This window comes from Pteropus alecto, unplaced genomic scaffold (assembly GCF_000325575.1).
Source record: "Pteropus alecto unplaced genomic scaffold, ASM32557v1 scaffold7, whole genome shotgun sequence".
Classification (NCBI taxonomy): Eukaryota; Metazoa; Chordata; class Mammalia; order Chiroptera; family Pteropodidae; genus Pteropus; species Pteropus alecto.
In genome coordinates, this window is record NW_006494614.1 from 21,005,876 (window position 1) to 21,025,980 (window position 20,105).

Here is a 20,105-nt window from a genome sequence, read left to right on the forward strand (position 1 = left end):
ATAACTGCTTATATTCTACATGCTAACAATTATTGGGATTCAGAGTTTTCCTATAAGCTGGACACAGGACTAAGCCCCTTTCACGTGCATTATCCACATTATCCACACATATTTATGGAGTAAAAATAGCAATATTTCTATTTTACAGATATGAAAACAAAGAATTAAGAACATTTTGTAACTCATCCAAGGCTGTGTAGAAAAAAGAGGGTTCAAGCACTCTCTGTTCTGAACTGTCTGTCCTGTCACCTGTCAGTGTTGCCGAATGGGCATGAATAGATGAGAATGGCAGTAACACGCTTGGATCCGCAAGACTTTTGGGTATACTTCTCTATCTCTTCAAACTGAGAGGGAAGTAGTTATCGTTCTAAATAGAGGAAATTTCCAAGGAAATGGAGTCCACTAGTAAAAAACGCCTAGTTCACAATGCTAATAATTACTTATCATACTTTCGACTCATGCGTATGATGATTCAAGATACTTTAGATTATACTTTAAATCAGCCCTAAAGACTGGAAATTATAAACTAGAAATAAAATTCCATGATTTCTATTTGCACCTGCATGATCTGCAAACTACTAATGAAAAGATGAAGTTAAAGTACTTAGGAGGATGACGCGGCATCAGATAAAGACAGTGACGCATATTTCCTCTCTGGTGAGTGCCTTTTATCTAGATATCTCCCAGGGGTCCAGACTTAACAGAAAACATTAGGAAAAGCAAGCAGGGTATTATTTAATCGCGAAGACACCTTATTCCTCCAAAAGCATCCTAATGGTAGCTTCATGATCTCTACGTCTGTATTCAAAACAGTTCTATATTACGAGTCTTTTTGCTGGTTCTTTCTTTATTAATCTCTTTTTGCTTAATGTTTTCACTTTCTGTCATTATTTTGTCCATTTTCTTCCTTGAGCTGATCTTACCCTCCTAACAACAGTAGTTTCTATACTAAAATTCTGTTACTGCTATAGGGCCCCGTCTGAAGACTGCAGGCCAAAGACCTCTAATGCTCTGGCTGCCCAGGGGTAATAAGTGGGCAAATATATTCATTCATTCATTCATTCCTTCCTCCCTGCCTTCTGTCAACTATTCATCCATTTATCCAATCAGCAAATATTGATAATTTATGTAATACTAGGCCGAGCCATAGGGATATAAGAATAAACAAAATTCTTTTCTTATTTTGCCTTCAGAGGCACACAGAGTACTAAACAGAGTGACGATGGCAAAAATAGGGAAAATACAGGGGATGACAGAAGCACATAGGAGAGGAAGGGTTAGGCAGGACTGGTAATACTTAGTTTGCGGAGTTGAGTGCAAAGTGGGAAATGCAGGGACCTTTGTTAAAAGATTATTAAGGCTTTCGCTGCATCTGCTGTGGGGATGAAGATCATTCTCAGCAGACTGTCGACATTCCAGAAAATGCGGACATCACTCTGAAGGGACATACAGTTATTGTGAAGGGCCCAGAAGCATCCTGTGGAGGGACTTTAATCATATCAACATAGAACTCAGTCTCTTTGGAAAAAAAAAGAAGAGGCTCCGGGTCGACAAATGGTGGGACAATAGAAAAGAACTGGCTACTGTTCTCACTATCTGTAGTCATGTACAGAACATGATCAAGGGTGCTACACTGAACTTCTGTTACAAGATGAGGCCTGTGTATGCTCACTTCCCCATCACCATCGTTACTAGGAGAATGGTTCTCTTATTGAAATACGAAATTTCTTGGGTAAAAAAATACATCCATAAAGTTCAGATGAGGTCAGGTGTTGCTTGTTCAGAATCTCAAGCCCAGAAAGATGAGTTAATTCTTGAAGGGAATGACATTGAACTTGTATCAAATTCAACTGCTTTGATTCAACAAAACACAACAGTTAAAAACGAGAATATCAGAAAAATTTTGGATGGTATCTATGTTTCTGTAAAAGGAACAGTTCAGCAGACTGATGAATAAGGTCTAAATTGTCCAGCTATAGGAAGGTCAAGATGTTGAATGATTCCTCAGACTTATTTGTGATATTTTAAAGATGCAATAAAAGTTGTGTATTAAAAAATTGTTAAGAATTTCAAGATGGTGACAACAGAACATGACACCAAATGTGGCACCCTCCTAAGTGTTGGGCTCTGTGAGACTGCATAGATTGCATGCCCATGAAGCCAGACTTGGGGTCGGAAAAGACTTTCTGGAAAAAGTCCTGATCAAAATCAACTTTGAAGGCCCAGAAGGAGTTAGTCTGCATAATGGTTGGAACGACTGGGGAGAAGAAGCACTCTTCTAGTCCATGAGATTGTGTGAATGAAGGCCGGGTGCAAGCGCAGCATCGCTAAAATTCACTAATTAATCAAGAAATTAAAACTAGTGAATACCTGCTATCTAGCTTATCCTTTGGTGGTACGTAAAAAGTGTAAGGCAGGTCATTCCTACAAATTCATTTTCTGTACAGGAGTCCTTTCTGTTCCATGGAAAACATGTACTGAGTGCCCACTGTAAAAGGCACTGTGCGAAGGATTAAAGCAGTCCCTACCCTTAAGAAATTTAAAATTTCTTAAGTGTGGTGGTTGAGGTGAACATAATGGATCATAATGAAGGATTGAAGCAGATAAGGCCAAGAAAAATGTTATCGAGGCTGAAAGTGTGGAGAAATTCTACTCTACCACATTTGGGAATTATGGAAGCACATCAGAAAGTCTTTAAGAAATGAGCGGTGCTTGAGATGGTCTGTGAAGGAAAGGTAGGGTTTCAACAAGGGAAGTTTCTGGAGAAACACATTCCAGAAGGAGGGTCCAAGATGAGACAGGCAATAAGTCAGAAACTAAATGGGATAAAATATTTGCTCTCTGTTTTATGGAACAAAAAGTTATTGAGTTTGATGTAGCATAGGGTGAGACGGGAGTCTGGGCCATGATCAGGGGAAAGGCTTGTATGGCAGAGTCTGCCTTTAGTTCAGCAGAGTTGCCCTCTGGGAAAATCAGTTTGGCAGTAGTGTGTGTTGGGATGTATTTGAATAGTTAGGTAGCAGGGGCAAGAGTAATGATGATCTAGGTTAGATTGTAAAGTAGCTGGTAGAAATGAGAATGGGATAGAGAGGCAGACTGGAAGGATGCTATAAATATAGTTGCTTCTTGACTTTTATAATTATTAGATTGAGGAGTAAAGTTTGACAAGGTGTGGTGGCTGAAAAGCCTCCTCGAGGTTTCCATACATAGCTATTGGTGATGCTTTTAGCAAGTCAGGAAAATCAGGAGGAAAACTGATTTTGAGGAGAAGAGGATAAATTCAATTTCAGACATCCACATGAACTGTGGATCTAAATCTTGGGCACAAAGTCTGGTTGGAGATATAGAAGTACTTTTTTTTCCTAGAAGAAGTGACTATATGGAACATGTTACCTTGAGGAAAGTGCAGACCAAGCATATAAGGTTTTGGTAAATGAACATAAAGGATTTTTGGGGAACATTTTCTAATCTTGGAGAATGACATCATGGTGAACAATGAACACATTTTTCTATGAATTAGCTCTTGGTAGCATTGTCAGAGACAGACTTTCTGGCTGGGAAAAGCACTTAATCGACACAGATCACCCCTCTGAGATGATGATGTTCAGACATAGGGCTCGTTTGGCAGTGACATGGTGCACTGTTGGGGCTTGAGCATGGCTCTGCTGACATCATTGCATTATCATATCTCATTTTACAGTTATAGATGAAACTATAACTGTTTCATCTTGAATATTGATTTTCCTCATCATTATTGCAGGATTATGGTAGTTATTAGACCCACTGCTGGGGGCTGTTTTCTTAATGCATTAATAAAGAAGCATTTGTAATACTATATCAGAATCTTGTATAATATTTTCATAATAGCATTTCAGTATAATTTTTTTTCTTTTGTAAACACATATATTTTATGCACTTAAAAACATTATTCTGAGGAATGGTTCATAGGCTTCATCAGGCTGATGGAGAATTGCTGGAAAATGGACCATTTTGGCATGGGTCTCCAACTTACTCAGGTAAATTTTAAATCCGTTTGGAAAAATATGGATATTTTTTCTTTCATATGAATTCTGAGATATCATAAGGTCCATATTCATTTGAAACTATTCTGTAACAGCCATTGACTTTTATTTTGCCTGAAGCAATCATTTGTATTTTGTTTCTGAGGAAATTCACTTTGATGCAGATCTTTTGTCCAAAATTTCTTTAGAAGGCACTGACTATTTTGAGAAGGGCATTTATGATAAAAAATATTATCAGTTCAAAGGTCTCTATGTTTATTCAAGAAAACCACCATCAGCTTCTCTTGTGGGTTAATTAAGAATCAATTTGTCAGATTTAATTTGACAAAAAGCTTTACTTGGAAATATCATGGGTGCCTGTGGAACAGATGATGACCAGCTTCCAAAGCTTGTACTTCAAGCATGGGTTCATTTAGCAAGAATTAGAATGATATGAAAACAAAGCATTCAGAAAAGCTTTGCTGATGTTTTGTCAGACAAATCAGGGCAAGTTACACAATGTCATTCACACAGACACAAACCCCAGCCACACACAAGCAATTATGAATAATGCAATGAAGAAAGGAGAAATGGATCCGGTGTTTAAAGTAGACATCTCACTGAATTTAGTACAGTGGAGAATGCAAATTCACAGCATGGGCTTTGTAGATGAAACAAGTACACAGTTACACCTAGAAGGTACTCTTTGCAAGTATTTGGATGGACTATAAGCTTTTCATGGTAACACTGTCCATGTAGGTGGACAGTGTTAAGAAAGCTTTGGGAGATTTCTGTAGCAGGAAACAAATTGCTTGTTCTTGAGAACTTTCCCTCAAGAATTTAGTAGAAGCAGGTATACTTGTATCATTTTGATGTTTTTGTTAATGTTTCCAAACAACGTACTTTAAAATCAGAATCACTTCTTATTTTCCTGATGCTCTTCACCATACATTAGTGATCAGAAATGAGATACAATTCCCCAATCCCTCCTCGCAAGACCTGAGTAGGATCTTACCGTAAGCTGAAGGGAGTTTTGCCCTAACTCATGGCTTGTGCAAGAATGAACTGCTGTTGGGTTTGACTGATTGTAGATGGGTTGTGATGTGGAGTATTGAAGGCTGTTGAATGCAATTTACAATGCTTAATAAAAATCTTTATTCTTTTAGTATAAAACAAACAAACAAACAAACAAAAAACAACAAAGAAAACTTTGGGACAGGGGAGATCTTAAATATCTTAAATGGAATAGAATCATGGGATTAAAATAAAGAATCTAATAGGAAGGAGATATAGTTTTTAAGGAAACAATTATTCAGAAATAACTTCCAAAGGAAATTCAGCCTTGCCTCTGACTTTGTATACATTTTTAAGTATTGCTTTGATAGAGTGTATTTCGGTACATTCGATAGAAACTCTCATAAGTGTATCATGAATTATGACTGGAGTACACATGCTGGCATTAGTGACCATAGATGACCCACTGGTTGACATAACACTTGCCCGGAGGACATGCTGCCTAATGAAATTAAAACCTCATCATCAGAGGCATGGCTGGAACCCATTTTTTTCTTCTGGTATCCTAGATTTACCTTTCTTTCTATACTTGGCACTTTGCAAAAATGTCCTTCTGCATAATTTTTCCATAAAAGAAGGGCATTTTGCACGTGAAATCTATCCACAGCATGCTCCAGCTTCCATTACATAACAATAGAAATTAAATATGAAATTTTTAGTGTCTGTATAGGTAATGTGAAATATTTGATTAAAAACACTGCATAATTCTGCTTTTCAAGTGCAATATGCTCTAAATATTAATAAAAACTCATATCAATAAATACTATCTCTGTGAAGTTGCAAAAAAAGAGTATCATCAGCTAATAGCTTGAAAAAATAAAATGTGTTTTACATGTATGTAGTGTTAAGAGGAAGTCAGAGGAGATGGGATAGAATGATTTTTGCTTGCACAGTGTGTTTCTGTAGCGCAGTGGTCCCTAACCTTTTTAGCACCAGGGACCAGTGCTCCTATGAGAATGTAATGCCTGATGACCTGAGGTGGAGCTGAGGCTGTGATGCTAGCCCTGGGGAGCAGCTGCAAATACAGATGAAACTTCTCTCACTTGCCCGCTTACCTACTGCTGTGCGGCCCGGTTCCTAACAGGCCATGGACCCATACCAGTCCTTAGCCTAGGCTTTGGGGACCCCTGCTGTAGAGGACTATGGCTGATGTAAGTGAGCTAGAACAAGGCAACAGAAGGCAAAGCAGCTCAGAGCAGTCCCTGGAGTCTGTAAACACAGACAAAAGGCACACTCAGTCTGCTTCTCACCCCAGGATCACAGAATCCTTGTATTTGAGCTCCCTCTCAAGACAAGGATTATTTTTGAAATATCACTGGTAGACAGTTGTGTAGACGGTTCTCCTTGAACCCTTCCAGCATCTAGAACCCTCCTAGCACTTAAGGCAACACAGTCCTGTTATAGACTACTGGACTGCTGAAAGACTATTTTTCCCCTCTGAGTCAAGTCTCCTTATCTGGGCCCCTGACTTATTGGTCCTCATTCAGGCTCTGGACCACCCAGGACATGTGCTTCCTCCTCTATATTTTATTTATTCAGAGATTCAAGGTTGGTTTTATCATGACTTCCCAGTCAGTCTTCAGGTTCAACATACCAAACCCAGTTCTTTGTTTACTTTGCATATGAAACAATGCCTAGAGAATCATCATTTTTCGTCGCTGTTCTTTAAGTATACCCAGTTTGTTCCTGCATCCCTCAGAGTTTGACTCAGACCTATCATTAACCTCCAGTCTAAGCAAAAGATTTGGCATTGAGGCACCAACATAAAATATCTGCGTAGTCAATTCTTGCCAGGGAATCCAAATTCAAACTTTCCACTGCCCAGCTATTAGCAGAAGTTTAGTTTCAAGAACTGTCTTAAAGACATGCATTTGCTTATTTTCCTGTATCTTTCCTACCACATCACAGGGTCTGGAGCAAACCTACTATTGATAATCTGTGTATTTGAACCTCATTACCTTGATTGCTCATTGATTATTTTCACTAAACTGTGTTTGATTTTTTGTTATTTTCTTGAGGAGTAAAAAGCAGTCAATCAATTAACTCCCTACTTCACATCGTATGTGCTCAATGAGGTACCATTTAAGAAATTTCTCTTAGGATTTTATTGCAAGAAACGTTTTCCTGCAATAGATGGGCAAATTGTTGGCCATTTTTACTGAGTTCATGTTGGCTGGGTCCAGATTTATGTTATAAGGCGTCGAAGTATTGGTGGGTGAAATTGAAGAACTTTTATTAGTAAACTTTAATAAATCTTGAAAAAGGCAATTGGTGCCAAATGACCAGAGAAAAATATTTTGAATGTCAAAAAAGGTAAAGTGAGGAATTCGGACTTTGTACATTGGCAAGCTAAATCACAACTCCTAGGAATATTCCACCTAGAATATCAAGCAAACAATTTCTAATAAGTTCAAAAGAAAAACTATGATTTCTAGAAAACAACATAAATTTGCCAAGAGCAAGAAACACTAAACTATACTTGTTTTCTATTTTGATAGGTTTACCAGCTTGTTATGTTAGGGGAATAAAGTGTCTTGATTTCAGCAAATACTGAAAAGTGTTTTATAATGTCCTTGAGAAAAAGGAGGAATTCAGGCAGAACAATATGACTCTTGGGAAGATCTGTACCTGGTGAGAAATCTCCAGAGACGAGGCACAGTTTTTTTTTGTAAGAAATCTCTGAAGACAAGTGAAATTCCATGATCCATCAAGCCAAAACATCATCTGTTGCTTCTGAAAAAAAACATTGATGGCATTTTACTTTATGGAGACAATGATCTTTTAACATATTTGTCTCCTTGCCTTGGTTGCTGGGAAGTTTAGAGGTGAATTTGTGCCCCACATTAATGGTGAAGATCTTTCTGGTATATGTGTTTATGGATTAACTTCATTCTTGACTTCCTGATATTATCCCATCATTATGTTATCTTCATTATATTATTTCAGTTGCAAATATTTACAGGAATTGGGAACTTAGGTATGGTTTGTGCCTAATAGAACTTTCAGTTTAGTGGGGAGACAGACCTTTGCTCGTTTTTATCCACATTTGTTTTGTTTGCAGTCTCAAGTCCTTTTCGGATGGTACAGGGTATTCGGGGCATACCCAACTAAATATGAGAGTGATAAAGGTGTGGTTTTGACTATTACAATTCTTTATTTGGAACAAGAGTATTAATGCATCTTAAAGTTGCCTTCTTTTTAAAAAAGCAAATGAGACCGTTGGCTCAAATTCACCTTCTTTTTAAAAAAGCAAATGAGACCGTTGGCTCAAATGAGACCGTTGGCTCAAATTAAACTAAACTTAATAGATTTCTTTCACCTGAATTACTGAAAAGTTTTTTACATTTGCTATTTTTACATTTTATGTAATTTTGATTCATTTATTCCTAGCATGAACTACCAACTCCCTACTCCAAGAATCTCCAAATGTCTTACACTTGTCTTCAGTTTTCTTAAAAACCCTGTGGCTCTCATCTCTGGAGACCTCACCAGGTGAAAATCCTCCCAAGTCAGATCAATCTGCCTGAATTTCTCCTCCTTTTCCTCGAGGGTGTTATAACACACTTTCCAGTGCTTTGCTGAAATCGAGATGTTTTATTTACTCTATTCCCCTGATAGAGCAAACTGGAAAACCTATTGAAACAGGAAACAAGTGTAGTTTATTGTTTCTTGCTCGTGGCGAACTTGTATTGTTTTCTAGAAATCATAGCTTTTCTTTTGAATTTACTAGAAATTATTTGCTTACTATTCTGTATGGAATATTTATGAGTTGTTATTGAGCTTATCAATATACAAAGTCCAGAGTCCCCAACTTTACTCTTTTTGACACTCAGAGTATTTTTTTCTCTCTGGTCATTGGCACCAATTGCATTTCTCAAGATTTATTAAAGCTTATTAATAAAAGTTCTTCAATTTCATCCACCAATACTTTGATACCTTATAACATAATATTAGTCTGGACCTAGCAACATTAATTCATTAAAAATGCCCAACAATGTGCCCATCATATATTTTTATTTTCTCTGAATTTCATTTTAAAAACTCCCCTTTAGTTCAAAAATCATTCTTTTTGATGGAATGAAAAGAAATAAGTTAAGATTTGAATAGCTCTGCTTTCTCTCTGTTATTGTAACAGTATTGGTCTCCAACAGTAGGGCTATATCTTCGCTATTTCTGTTTTTTGTTTTCAAGAAAAGAAAGATTGTGTGTGTGTGTGTGTGTGTGTGTGTGTGTGTGATGTTCTGGATTATTTAGCTTTTAAACTGAAATTATTCTTAAAGATTGTGGTTCTTTAAAAAAATGTTTTTTTTAGTTTCATGCTTTCTGTTTTCTCTGTTTTAAAATGCAGAGCAAATATCTGAGTGTTTTGGAGAATTTCTGGGTAAAGTGTCTGGGTAGACAAGATTGGTTTCTTTTGATGCTCCTTTCTATCTCTCATTATACATCTCTGTCCAGTGTTTCAAATCTCTCATTTTTATTATTACTAAAAATTGTTTTCCTGAAACAAACTTATAGATACAGAGAACATTTTGATGGTTGCCAGGTGGGAGAGGGGTTAGGTAGTTGGGTGAAAAGGGGGAAGGGATTAAGGTGTACAAATTGCTGGTTATAAAAACAGTCATGGGGATGTAAAGTACAGCAGAAAATATAATCGATAAAATTTTAATAACTATGTATGGTGTCAGATGAATACTAGACTTATTGAGTCAATCGCTTTGTAAGTTATATAAATGTCAAATCACTATGTTGTACACCTGAGACTAATATATTTTATGTTAACTGTAATTGAAAAGCTAAAAAAATTTGTTTTCCTCACCTCTATTTATGTTTCTTTATCTATGTTCTCTGTCTGCTTCAGTCTGTTTTTTCTTTTTCTTTTTCTTTTCTTTTCTTTTTTTTTTTAAAGATCATGACCTCTCTGAAAAGCGATCTTGAGATGAGAAAGTTCAGACATCAATTGTTGCCTCATCTTAGGTACCTATCACAAGTGTGAGTTCCATGAATATACTCACTTAGTCTGGAATGAATTGAATGAATCATGACTTATTAAAATTAAATAAAAAAAATCTCTGCTTTTTGAGTGCAGTCAAAAAGCACATTTTTTATCCTGGTAGATGGTGTAGGCAGTCAATGGTTGAATGGAGTGACTGCAAATGGTCTTGCTGAATAAAACAAGGTAACAGAACACTATTTCTTAAAGGGCCTGAGATCCGCGATTTAGAAAGCCATTGCTCAGATTCTTGCCTGCTCTGCAAGTTCTGTTTCTGTGCCATATCCAGGAAACATAACGGATTGAAAACTATTGTATGTTGTTTAGCAGTAATGAATTTAAAATAAAAAAAAAAAAGCAGTCTTTTCTACTGTCATATATTCAATGCATATAGCAGGAGAGCATTTTATTTTTATATTTTGTATTCTTATATACTTTATATTCTTGTTGTATATCTCATATTCTGTTATATTTTCCTCTGAGCAAATAGCTTCATTTGGAATTTTTGTTTATTTATTTTGGTCTCCTTTGCTAGAATATAAGCTTCATGAGAGCAGGAACTTTGTTTCTCTTATTTGCTACTTTATTACTAGTAACCAGAACAAGCCTGGTACGGGTACTAATAAATGCATTTATTCATGCAACTTGTATTACTCAGGGCCTGCCACATACTACACAGTGTTCTAGATGCTGAAGGTATAGTAGTGGATAAAACAGACAGTAATCTCTGCTCTTACAGAACTTACATCCTAGTAGGAGAATTAGGTGATAAACCATGTAGATAAGTAAAATGTACACAATATTAGAGAAAGATAACTGCTAAGAAGGAAAAACAAAAACAAAAACAAAAAACTTCACATGCATGAGAGCATAGGATGCAGAGGCCCGGGGATTTGGAAGTTTAGACAGAGTGCCAGGGAAAGTCTTACTAAAAAGGTAACATTGACTGAATTGCAAAAGTGAAATCCCATGACCCATCAAGCCAAAACAATAGTGCATTTAGAATTCAGCCTGCATAGGCCTTCCAGCCCTGCTCCCTAAAGGACTGCTTTTATCATGCCAATTTCTCATTTTAAAACTTATGGTTCCTCTTTCGCTGTCACATCCAAACTCCTTTTTCTGGTTTTTAAGATCCCTACCAGAACATTAATTCTTTCGTTCTTCCAGAGGCTCTCTGGGCAGGCCCGTCTCATTTCTATTTTCTGCACAATATCATGCTGTAATGTAATAATGTGATATAATAACGGAACTTCATCCTTCTGTGTGCTGCTTCCCCTGCCTGCAGCCACAAGTCAGCAAATCACAAATCAGCTGGTCCCCAAGCTCGAGCTTTCTGTCTCATGTAGCCTCCTTTCCACATACCTCATTGCCTCTACCCTCCAGCTGTTTTAAGGATTAAATGAGAGCATCAAACTCAGAATTTGTGTTTTAATAATAACAAATATATATATATATAAAAATGAATGAAAGATGCCCATTGATCATCACTGACATATAAGTGCTACATACATAACTTTGACGAGTTTTAACACATATGATAATTATGACAAAGAATTAAGTGATTTATCATCTGAAATCTCTGCTTATAAAGCAAGAGATTTGACAGTGTAAAACATGAAACAATGCCTAGCGTGGTCTGAGGTGCTGAAATAATTTGACTGTGTGTCTGTGCAAACCCTTGTAAACGATGACTTAACAGTTGGGTTTGAACCTGTGAGGAAGCTGTCTCAAGGCTGACTAGTCATGGTATCTCTCTGATGTACAGCAGCTCTGGTGTCTGTGTGACATCCTCTCATTAGTCTAGTTTCTGTGGAACGACTTGAGGCTGCCCTCAATAGGTAGTAGCATTGTGAAGCTTCTGGGCTATGGTCAGTACGTGGGAATGAGCCTTGGTTAAATTGACCGGGCAGAGATTCATCCTTTTAATGACCACTAATGACTGCTGACCCAGGCTGCCTTGCTAACCAACAGACGATCTGTTCGACCTGACTGAGAAAGGAGCCATTGTAGGAGAATGTGCTAATTATAGCCATGAATGAAATAAAAGTTATTCGTAAAAGGTGAAGAAGAGATAATATTTGTAAAATCTATGTGAATGTTCCTTTTAAAGTCATCTTTTCAAGAGATAATTTTGGTGCTGACACCATGGAAAGTAATCCAGTCTAATAGTTTTGATAATACGAACCCATGTGGATTAAATTTTCCATGCTTTGTTTCGAAGGGTCTGTTTATGCAAGAAAGCGAGCTATGGCAAAGGTTGAAAACATATGTTAAGAGATGTTTGACAATTGTCGTCTGGCCGGAATCATTTTTCTATAAAAAAGGTTGTAAATTTATTAGGCAAATAATGACTTAATCATTACAATTTTCTATGAATATATGATAATAACCATTACATTATCTGAAAATGAAGAATAGAAATTCTGAAGTACATTTATTTAAATATTATTATTGGGAACGAAAGTAAAAGAGGATAGGCTTAAAGCTATTTTTCCCTGCAAACAAAAATCTATTTTAAAGTACTATATTTGATATTAAAAATTCGATTATGAATTTGTTTTTTTCTATAAATTAAACCCATATGATCTAATTGCTTTAAAAATAGGTTTTCCCTGAAAGGTTTTCTGAGTGCATTCACACTTCATGGGGAATCTTTGTGCAGCTCTTTGTCACACATATGCCCAAGAGGACCCATCACTTCTCATGCAATGAGAGTCTTAAAGCTCTTACAAAACTAAAATTTGCAACCAAATGGAGCCAGGTTACTATGAGGGCTATCGCTATGGAGTAGGAAATTGCTACTGATTTTCTCTACCGTATTTGGCCTACAGAAATAAAGTAAAGTGACTAAAACAGCAGAAAACAAAATCTTCCTGAGTAGTTAAAAGACTCTTGGCAGTAGACTTTATGATGTGGTACAACATCAGGAAAAAATAAACCCAGCAGACAGATGTCTCTAGAGAGTAATAACCATAAACTGAAACTGCTACACATGTAAGTACCTGCCCAGGGGATATGCAAGATAGATGTTTCTCTTGGGATTCGCCTACAATGGCACTTGTTGCTGTTGCTGACCTGAGGTGAAAGAAAGCTGAAAGCCAGCATCGCATTGTTTGGAGTCACTGAACTATTTTATGAACAAGCAAAGTTAGCAAGCAGTGGGCAGACACTAGACAGCACTTATTTCCCTCCTCCGAAAATGTATTTGCAGTCAGCTTAAAAACTGCAGACATTCTTCCAGAGTCCGGTAAGTAAAGGGTTTGTTTTCTCTAGCTGCTACTATGCAGATGGATGGTAAAAAATATATATTTTTTGTAACCAAAACATTAAAGTTGGTGATTCCATGTGATATAAACACAACTGAAAAAAATGGAGAGACAAAATGTGGCTATATCTAACATAATATTATGTCCACTAAAAGTTCTAGAGATGTTTACTTAAATTTTGTTGTTATTGTTTCAGATGCATAATTGAAACTAAAATATATTACACGGTGATGGAAGATGTAAAAGTTGAAAGTAGTTATTGTATGGATGTTTTGCTCTAAATCCTTAGTTTCATGGCCACCACTTCTTCTATCTTAAAACAGAAACATACCTTTGTTTTCTCATCAGTAAGGTGACAGGGATGCATTAAATAAACCCTAATACCTTGTCAGTTAACAATTCTGTTGTTTCTGGATACTCTGATGTTTTGCTTCTGTTCAGAGAGCAGTGCCAGGAAGGCCATGCTATTGAAGGGCCAGAAATGGCTTCTGATTCCTGGGTCCCTCAATACATGAGCCTGGCAAGGACTCAGAAGTTATCACCTGGAAAAAAATGCATTATTTTCCACTTCTTGCCGTAAGACATTCTAGGTTATGTCTTTCCCCACTAGCTATTGCCATCCGCAGGAGAAGAAGGGAAAGGAGAAAGATTTATGGCAGGGATTGTCAAACTTTTTTCTGTAAAGGACCTTTGAGCCATATGGTCTCTCTTGCAGCTATTCTTCTCTGCAGTTGTAGCGCAAAAGTAGTCACACACAACACGTAAATGAATAGTGTGCCTGTGTTCTAATAAAACTTTATTTACCAAAACAGGCTGTGGGCCATATTTGGTCCACGGGCTATGGTTTGCCAACCCTCAATTTAGAGCTGAGGGGCAACAACGTGGTTTCCACTCTCAGCTGAAGACAATTGTAATGCTTCTGTTCTGTAATTCATCCTCAAGAAAGGTTTTCATGTGTCTCCTTCTATTCATTTTGTGTTATTTCACTCCAGAATTTGTTTCAGATTTAGAGGTTTTTATTCCAAATAAATTTAAAGCATAGGAAAAATTTATCTACAATACCGAATGCTTTTTGTCTTTTTAAATACAAAATTATCGAAGGACAAAAAGATGCAGGCAAAGCGATGTCACATACTTTGAAATTCGATGCTACTTTGAGGTTGACAGAACTCAGGGAAATGCAGTTTCTTTTCTTTCCCGTTTTGCCATTTGTATTAGGTAAATGAGCACCAGTGGATCAGAAGAGTATTTGATCTTTGTCTTCTCTGTTTAATGTTGCTTGGTGGAGAACATTAATTGAGAGAAAAGCAATAGGAAATTAACCAGGTACCGTTACATGTAATCAGTGTCAGGCAACTTTTCCATCATTGTAAAATTTTAAGAGCTTGAAAAAAATTCCAGAGTATCTCTCTGCCATGAAGCTTTGGGAAACAAAGTAATTTACTGTTCTCAAATTTCAAAATGATTTTCCATAATCATTCAGTCTTTTAAAAAATTTCTACAAAATCTTTACCGTCCAAAAAAACCACAAATGCTATAATGTGCATACATGCATACATACTTCGAAAATGCATCTGAGAATAACTAATACTTGAAAAAAATCTATGGCATCTCTAAGAAGTACTGTGAACCCCAAGATTTTAACATTTTCTTTCCACAAAATAAAGTAAAAATTTTTAGACACAGATATTCTTTCTACTAACTAAAAATTTATAATCCTATCAACATAATGTAACTGGGATAACCAGTAATCTAAGATTAATAAACTATTAACTGATGCCCATATATTGTTGAAAGTAGGACAACTTTTACTACTCATTTGCAGCATCAATGAGTAAATGAATGGATATTATTTTCTTCTGTTTGTCAAGGTGCTTCCTTTCCAATTTGATTTAGTGAGTCAGGGAGGTTTGGTGGAACTAACGTTGGATTAGGCATTAGAAGGCCTGGATTTTAGTTTCACTACCTTGGGACCTATGATGATTAATTTTATGTGTCAACTTCACTGGCGATGGGGTGACCAGATTAAACATTATATCTGAGTGTATCTGTGAGGGTGCCTCAAATGAAATTAGCATTTGAATTGATGGGCTCAGTAAAGTAGATTCCCCGCCCCAATGTTGAGGCATCATCTAATCTCTTAAGGACCTACATAGAACAAAAAGTAGAGAAAGGAGGGATTCACCCCCTTTTTCCTGCCTCCCTGCTTGAGCTGGAACACCTCTCATCTTCTCCTGCCCTTGATCTGGAATTTATACCATTAGCTCCTCTGGTTCTCAGGCCTTAGAACTGAATTATACCGCTGGCTTTCCTGGCTTGTAGATGGCAGATGGCAGATTGTGAGACTTTTCGGCCTTTATAATCACATGAGCCAATTTATTACGAGGATCCCCCCCCACTCTCTCTCTCTCTCTCTACACACACACACACACACACACACACACACACACACACACACACACACTCTCCCCTTGACTAATACAGAACTCTTGGCCAAATCTCTTATCTCCTCTGAACTTTGGTTTCCTCATTTGTAAAATGAGAAGTCTAATACTTGTCATATGTAGGTCAGATTTGATTATGTATGGGTGAGAGGATTATAAAGTCCTTGACAGCAGGTCTTCTTTGAATTTAATTTAAGAAAAATTCATTGAACACCTACTAAGCACCAGTATTACCCACCAGGGCCTTATACAAAGAAGGAGCTCAATAATTATTCATTAACTTGTATTAGTTAAATCTTATGTTTAATATTCATTGGTTCACTAGTAAATAGAAAATGCCAGTTCTTTTAAGACTTTGTTTCTACAATAGATTTCTGAAAAGAAGAATTTGAAAACCAGCTTCCTGGCATGGCAGCTTTTGTTTGGATTGATAGTGGTTTGCAGAGGCAGTGGCTATGACAAATGCTGTTCTGGTCAGAGAATTTCTTTCCCAGTAGCTTAGAATGCTGATAGCCTTTGACACTATGCAAAAGCCATAGCTGACAATTATTCCAGTTTCTACTAACAAATGTTTGTTACAAAACTCATTAGGTCGTTTTTAGCACCTCTTATAAAGTCTAATTCTTCTCAACAGGGTAATTAGATTTGATATTACTGAAACTGCATGTGGAGAAAACCCACTACAATTTTCTATTTTCAGATTATTGTGTCAATATTATATACATGTGCATACATAATACACACATGGTGATAATCAAACTATTGAACAGTCACATCAAGGTTTAGATATTTAATACATGGAAGCTGGTAATTATTCTGATCTGTAATCATAGTGGGGAGCTGTGGAGAATAAAATATAGGGGATAAAATAGAAATAAGGATGCTTGAACTTGGGGGAAATATTTTTTTGACATAATTTGTCCCAGAGCCAGTCTTCTATGCAGACCTTTAGAACTCCTGCCAAGCAATTCATTAGTAACATCAGACAATCATAGGTTGACATCCGATAAAGTCCTCTCAGGTACCTGAATTTCTAGGATCCTCTAAAAGCTCTGATTGCATCAAGAGTAATAGAAATAGGGATGGATAATAGAGGAAGAGCAACATCAATTCATTAACTCACTGATTCTGTGTCTGTGATACTGAACTCAACACAGGGACTTCCTTTGACCTTTAAGATCTGAGGTCTGAGAATCTGCCAACCAAAAAAAATGGAGTAACATTTAAGGACTGCTGTAAGTAGTCAGCCTATCCAGTAATGTTTAGGAGACAACAAGAGACAGAACAGAATGACATAGAAGTTGACGAAGCCAGAAGAGGGGAATTCTGACCCAAAATGGGAATGTGACGAGAGTCAAGGTATCACCCTAACAGAACTGGCAAACTGTCTACCCAAGTGAGAAGAGACCACTAACTAGTGAGCTAAACTATTAGGTTAAATCATATAAAATCACTTTTATTGTATTTCAGAAACAATCAAATTTCAGCAATTTTACATAGTCCAATCTTCCATGTCATATCTGTATTATGCTTATATATATTTGCTGAAAATATATGTGTACATATTTATTTACACTTAGCACAAAGTTCATGTATATTTTTTTTCCCAGATTAAAAAAAATTTCCTTATGAATAATATCTTAGGGAGATGAAAGAAAAAATGGCTTTCCAAACTGACAACAACACTTACAAAACCTTTCTTCTGTCTAGAAGGTTTTCAGTTTAGTTACTTTCAAATTTGGTTATATTTTCAGATCAAAAAAAATCTTGTGTTTTAGGCACAAGTAGCTTATTAAATGTTAAGCAATACATGAATCTGCCATTTAAAAAAGGAAATATACTTTTAAACATAAATGTGAAATTGAGGAGCAACCAAAAGGTTCTTATAGAAGCCAAACGATAGTTAGGAAACACAAGTTGGGTCTTTTCAGCTTACTCCTCAGCTTATTAGTTTCAGGTATAAATTCATTACATACTAATTGGATGACTGGCCAAAAGAGGAAACTTAATAGGAGACCACATTGTTTACTCTCATCCCTGAAGTCAGCCACACCGAGAGATGAATAAACAACACGTGTAGCACAAGTTTATAGCACTGGTTGACCTTGGTGCTTCAACTTGTTTTTGACCAAGATATTGTATTTTCGCACCTGTTTGTGGTATTGCATGCATACATGTGTACACACACACACACACACACACACACACACACACACATAAATTATGGAAGTAAAGATCTATACACATCTTAGTTAATCTGATGGGTAAATCTTAAGGAGTTTTAGAAAAATATCATCTGAATATAAGAACAACCCATTGTATTATAGAATAAGTATTGTAAAAACAAGCATGCAAACAATACAGAAATGTATAACTTAGAAAATTAAAGTGCATCATTATCTGTACCTTTGCTCCCTCGTGACCTCCTAAAGTAATCAATGTTAACAATTTGGGAGATATAACCTGAATTTCCTTTCCCTCATCTCAGTGTTCTGCTTTTTTCTCAACTGCACATTTTACTTCCTTAAAGTCCAAACTCCTCTGAAATTTTCCTCACCAGCCTATATCATAACAATCTTTCTCTTCTCTACACTTTCAGTGCTTTAAGATTGCACTCAAATGTTTATAATAAAATGTCCTATGTGGCTCTCTAATTCAGAATTTCCTAAACAGTTTTCCATAGAATATCAGTATTCCAAGAGACTTTCGTAGGTCTGACTCAATAGAATAGTTTCTCCGTCAAATACATCTCGAGAAGGCTGGGTTCAATGACAATAACTGGGTTTCTTTATTATAGGACTTCTGAAACACCTTTAACATCTACTGTGAATAGTGAAGTTCTGGGGAAGATTTTAGTATACCATGTTTCTAAAACTTGGATCAAGGAACACCATTCCTACCCACTCTCTTTTTGATATCTTAAGTGACACCTGTACTTCTTAGAACCTTATGTGGCAAACATTACATTCTTGAAAGTAGAGAACATATTCTTTGTTCCTATTGAGACCCTTGTAGTAAATAGAATAGTTCTGAAAACATCAAAGTACTCAATAAATATTTGTTGATTGCTTCATATGGTTGCAGGAAAATAAGAAGAAAGGAATGAAAAATACATCAAAAGATAAATCTGTGCCAAAGGCTTTCGCCATACATTTTTTTCATTGACTTATTTATCCTTAATTAAAGGAATGTCTTTTATTTTAGATGTACATTTTAAAATTACATAATGCCATTATATTTCATTATGTTGATCAAAAGTCATTGCAAAGGAAGGGTATAGAGATTAGTTATCAAATCATGGTGAGAACTTGAAAAATTTAACTAAAATTTTACGGAGCAAAATATGTATTTCTATCTTAAAGAGGGTCATAAAAAGGGGAAATAAAACCCTAAAATTAAAACCATTAAGTTTAAGATAGTTCATCTCTGACATGTGAATGCAGTCTAATGGAAAACTTCATAACTGTGGACCATATTCATGATCACTGCTGAAGGGATCCTGTGCCGAAAATTTGCTCTATGTAGTAAATTGTACAGTGGAAGAAAGTATTCTACTGTAAATATATCTATTCTCTATGTACCACTAGATTATAGCTTCCTCTGACTGCTACAAGATGTGAAACAAATCAGTTCTTATTCCTTAATTTCTCCAACTCCCTCCAAAAACAAGTCTTCAAGGCATAATTGAGTGGGTTTTTATTAAAATCAGCTGTTGGTAGACCCTGCCAGTCACATGTCCCAGTTATTGAGTCATGGAGGAAGTGCTTGGCTCCCAAATATAGTTTGTATGGAGTAAATTCTTCTCGAAGCATTTTCTTTACAACATCACCTTGTCCCACAGTGCCCCTTACCTTGATCTGCTCGAGATCCTGTCATGGGTTTCAAACTAAACACAGTTGAGTTTCTGTTTTCCTAATGGAAATTCAGTTTTAATATAAATATTTTAGTGTCATCACAAATTAATAGAAAGTGTCTTTTGAGATATTGCTTTCCTTTTTAAAGTGAAAAGTTAAAATTTCTGATTCTAAATAATGGAGAATATCTTATGTCTATTCATAAATGTGCTTAAACTAATGAGGAAGAAAAGTAATATGTTTATGTGATAACAAGAAATTCCTGTTGGGCTCAGGATGATATCTCGAAGTAGTAAAAACATATCCCTATCCTATAGTTGGCTTCAGGACCTTGCAGGGAGGGTGATCTGGTGGGGGGAAGCACGCCTGAGGAACTGGAAGACAGCAAGCACCTCCTCAGCTCTGCCCCACCATCTGGGCTTGGGCAGCACCTTCACCTCCCTTGGCCTGGCATTTCCCTTCTGTAAAACCAAGAG

The 20,105-nt window shown here is 36.4% G+C and overlaps 1 protein-coding gene and 1 pseudogene across 1 annotated transcript in view; one reads left to right on the top strand and one right to left on the bottom strand.

The window, feature by feature from the left end:
- The window catches only part of KCNQ5 (potassium voltage-gated channel subfamily Q member 5), a 451,205-nt gene that overhangs the window by 149,781 nt on the left and 281,319 nt on the right, over positions 1-20,105 (bottom strand). The window lies entirely within an intron of this gene.
- LOC107196728 lies at positions 459-1,957 on the top strand (annotated as a pseudogene).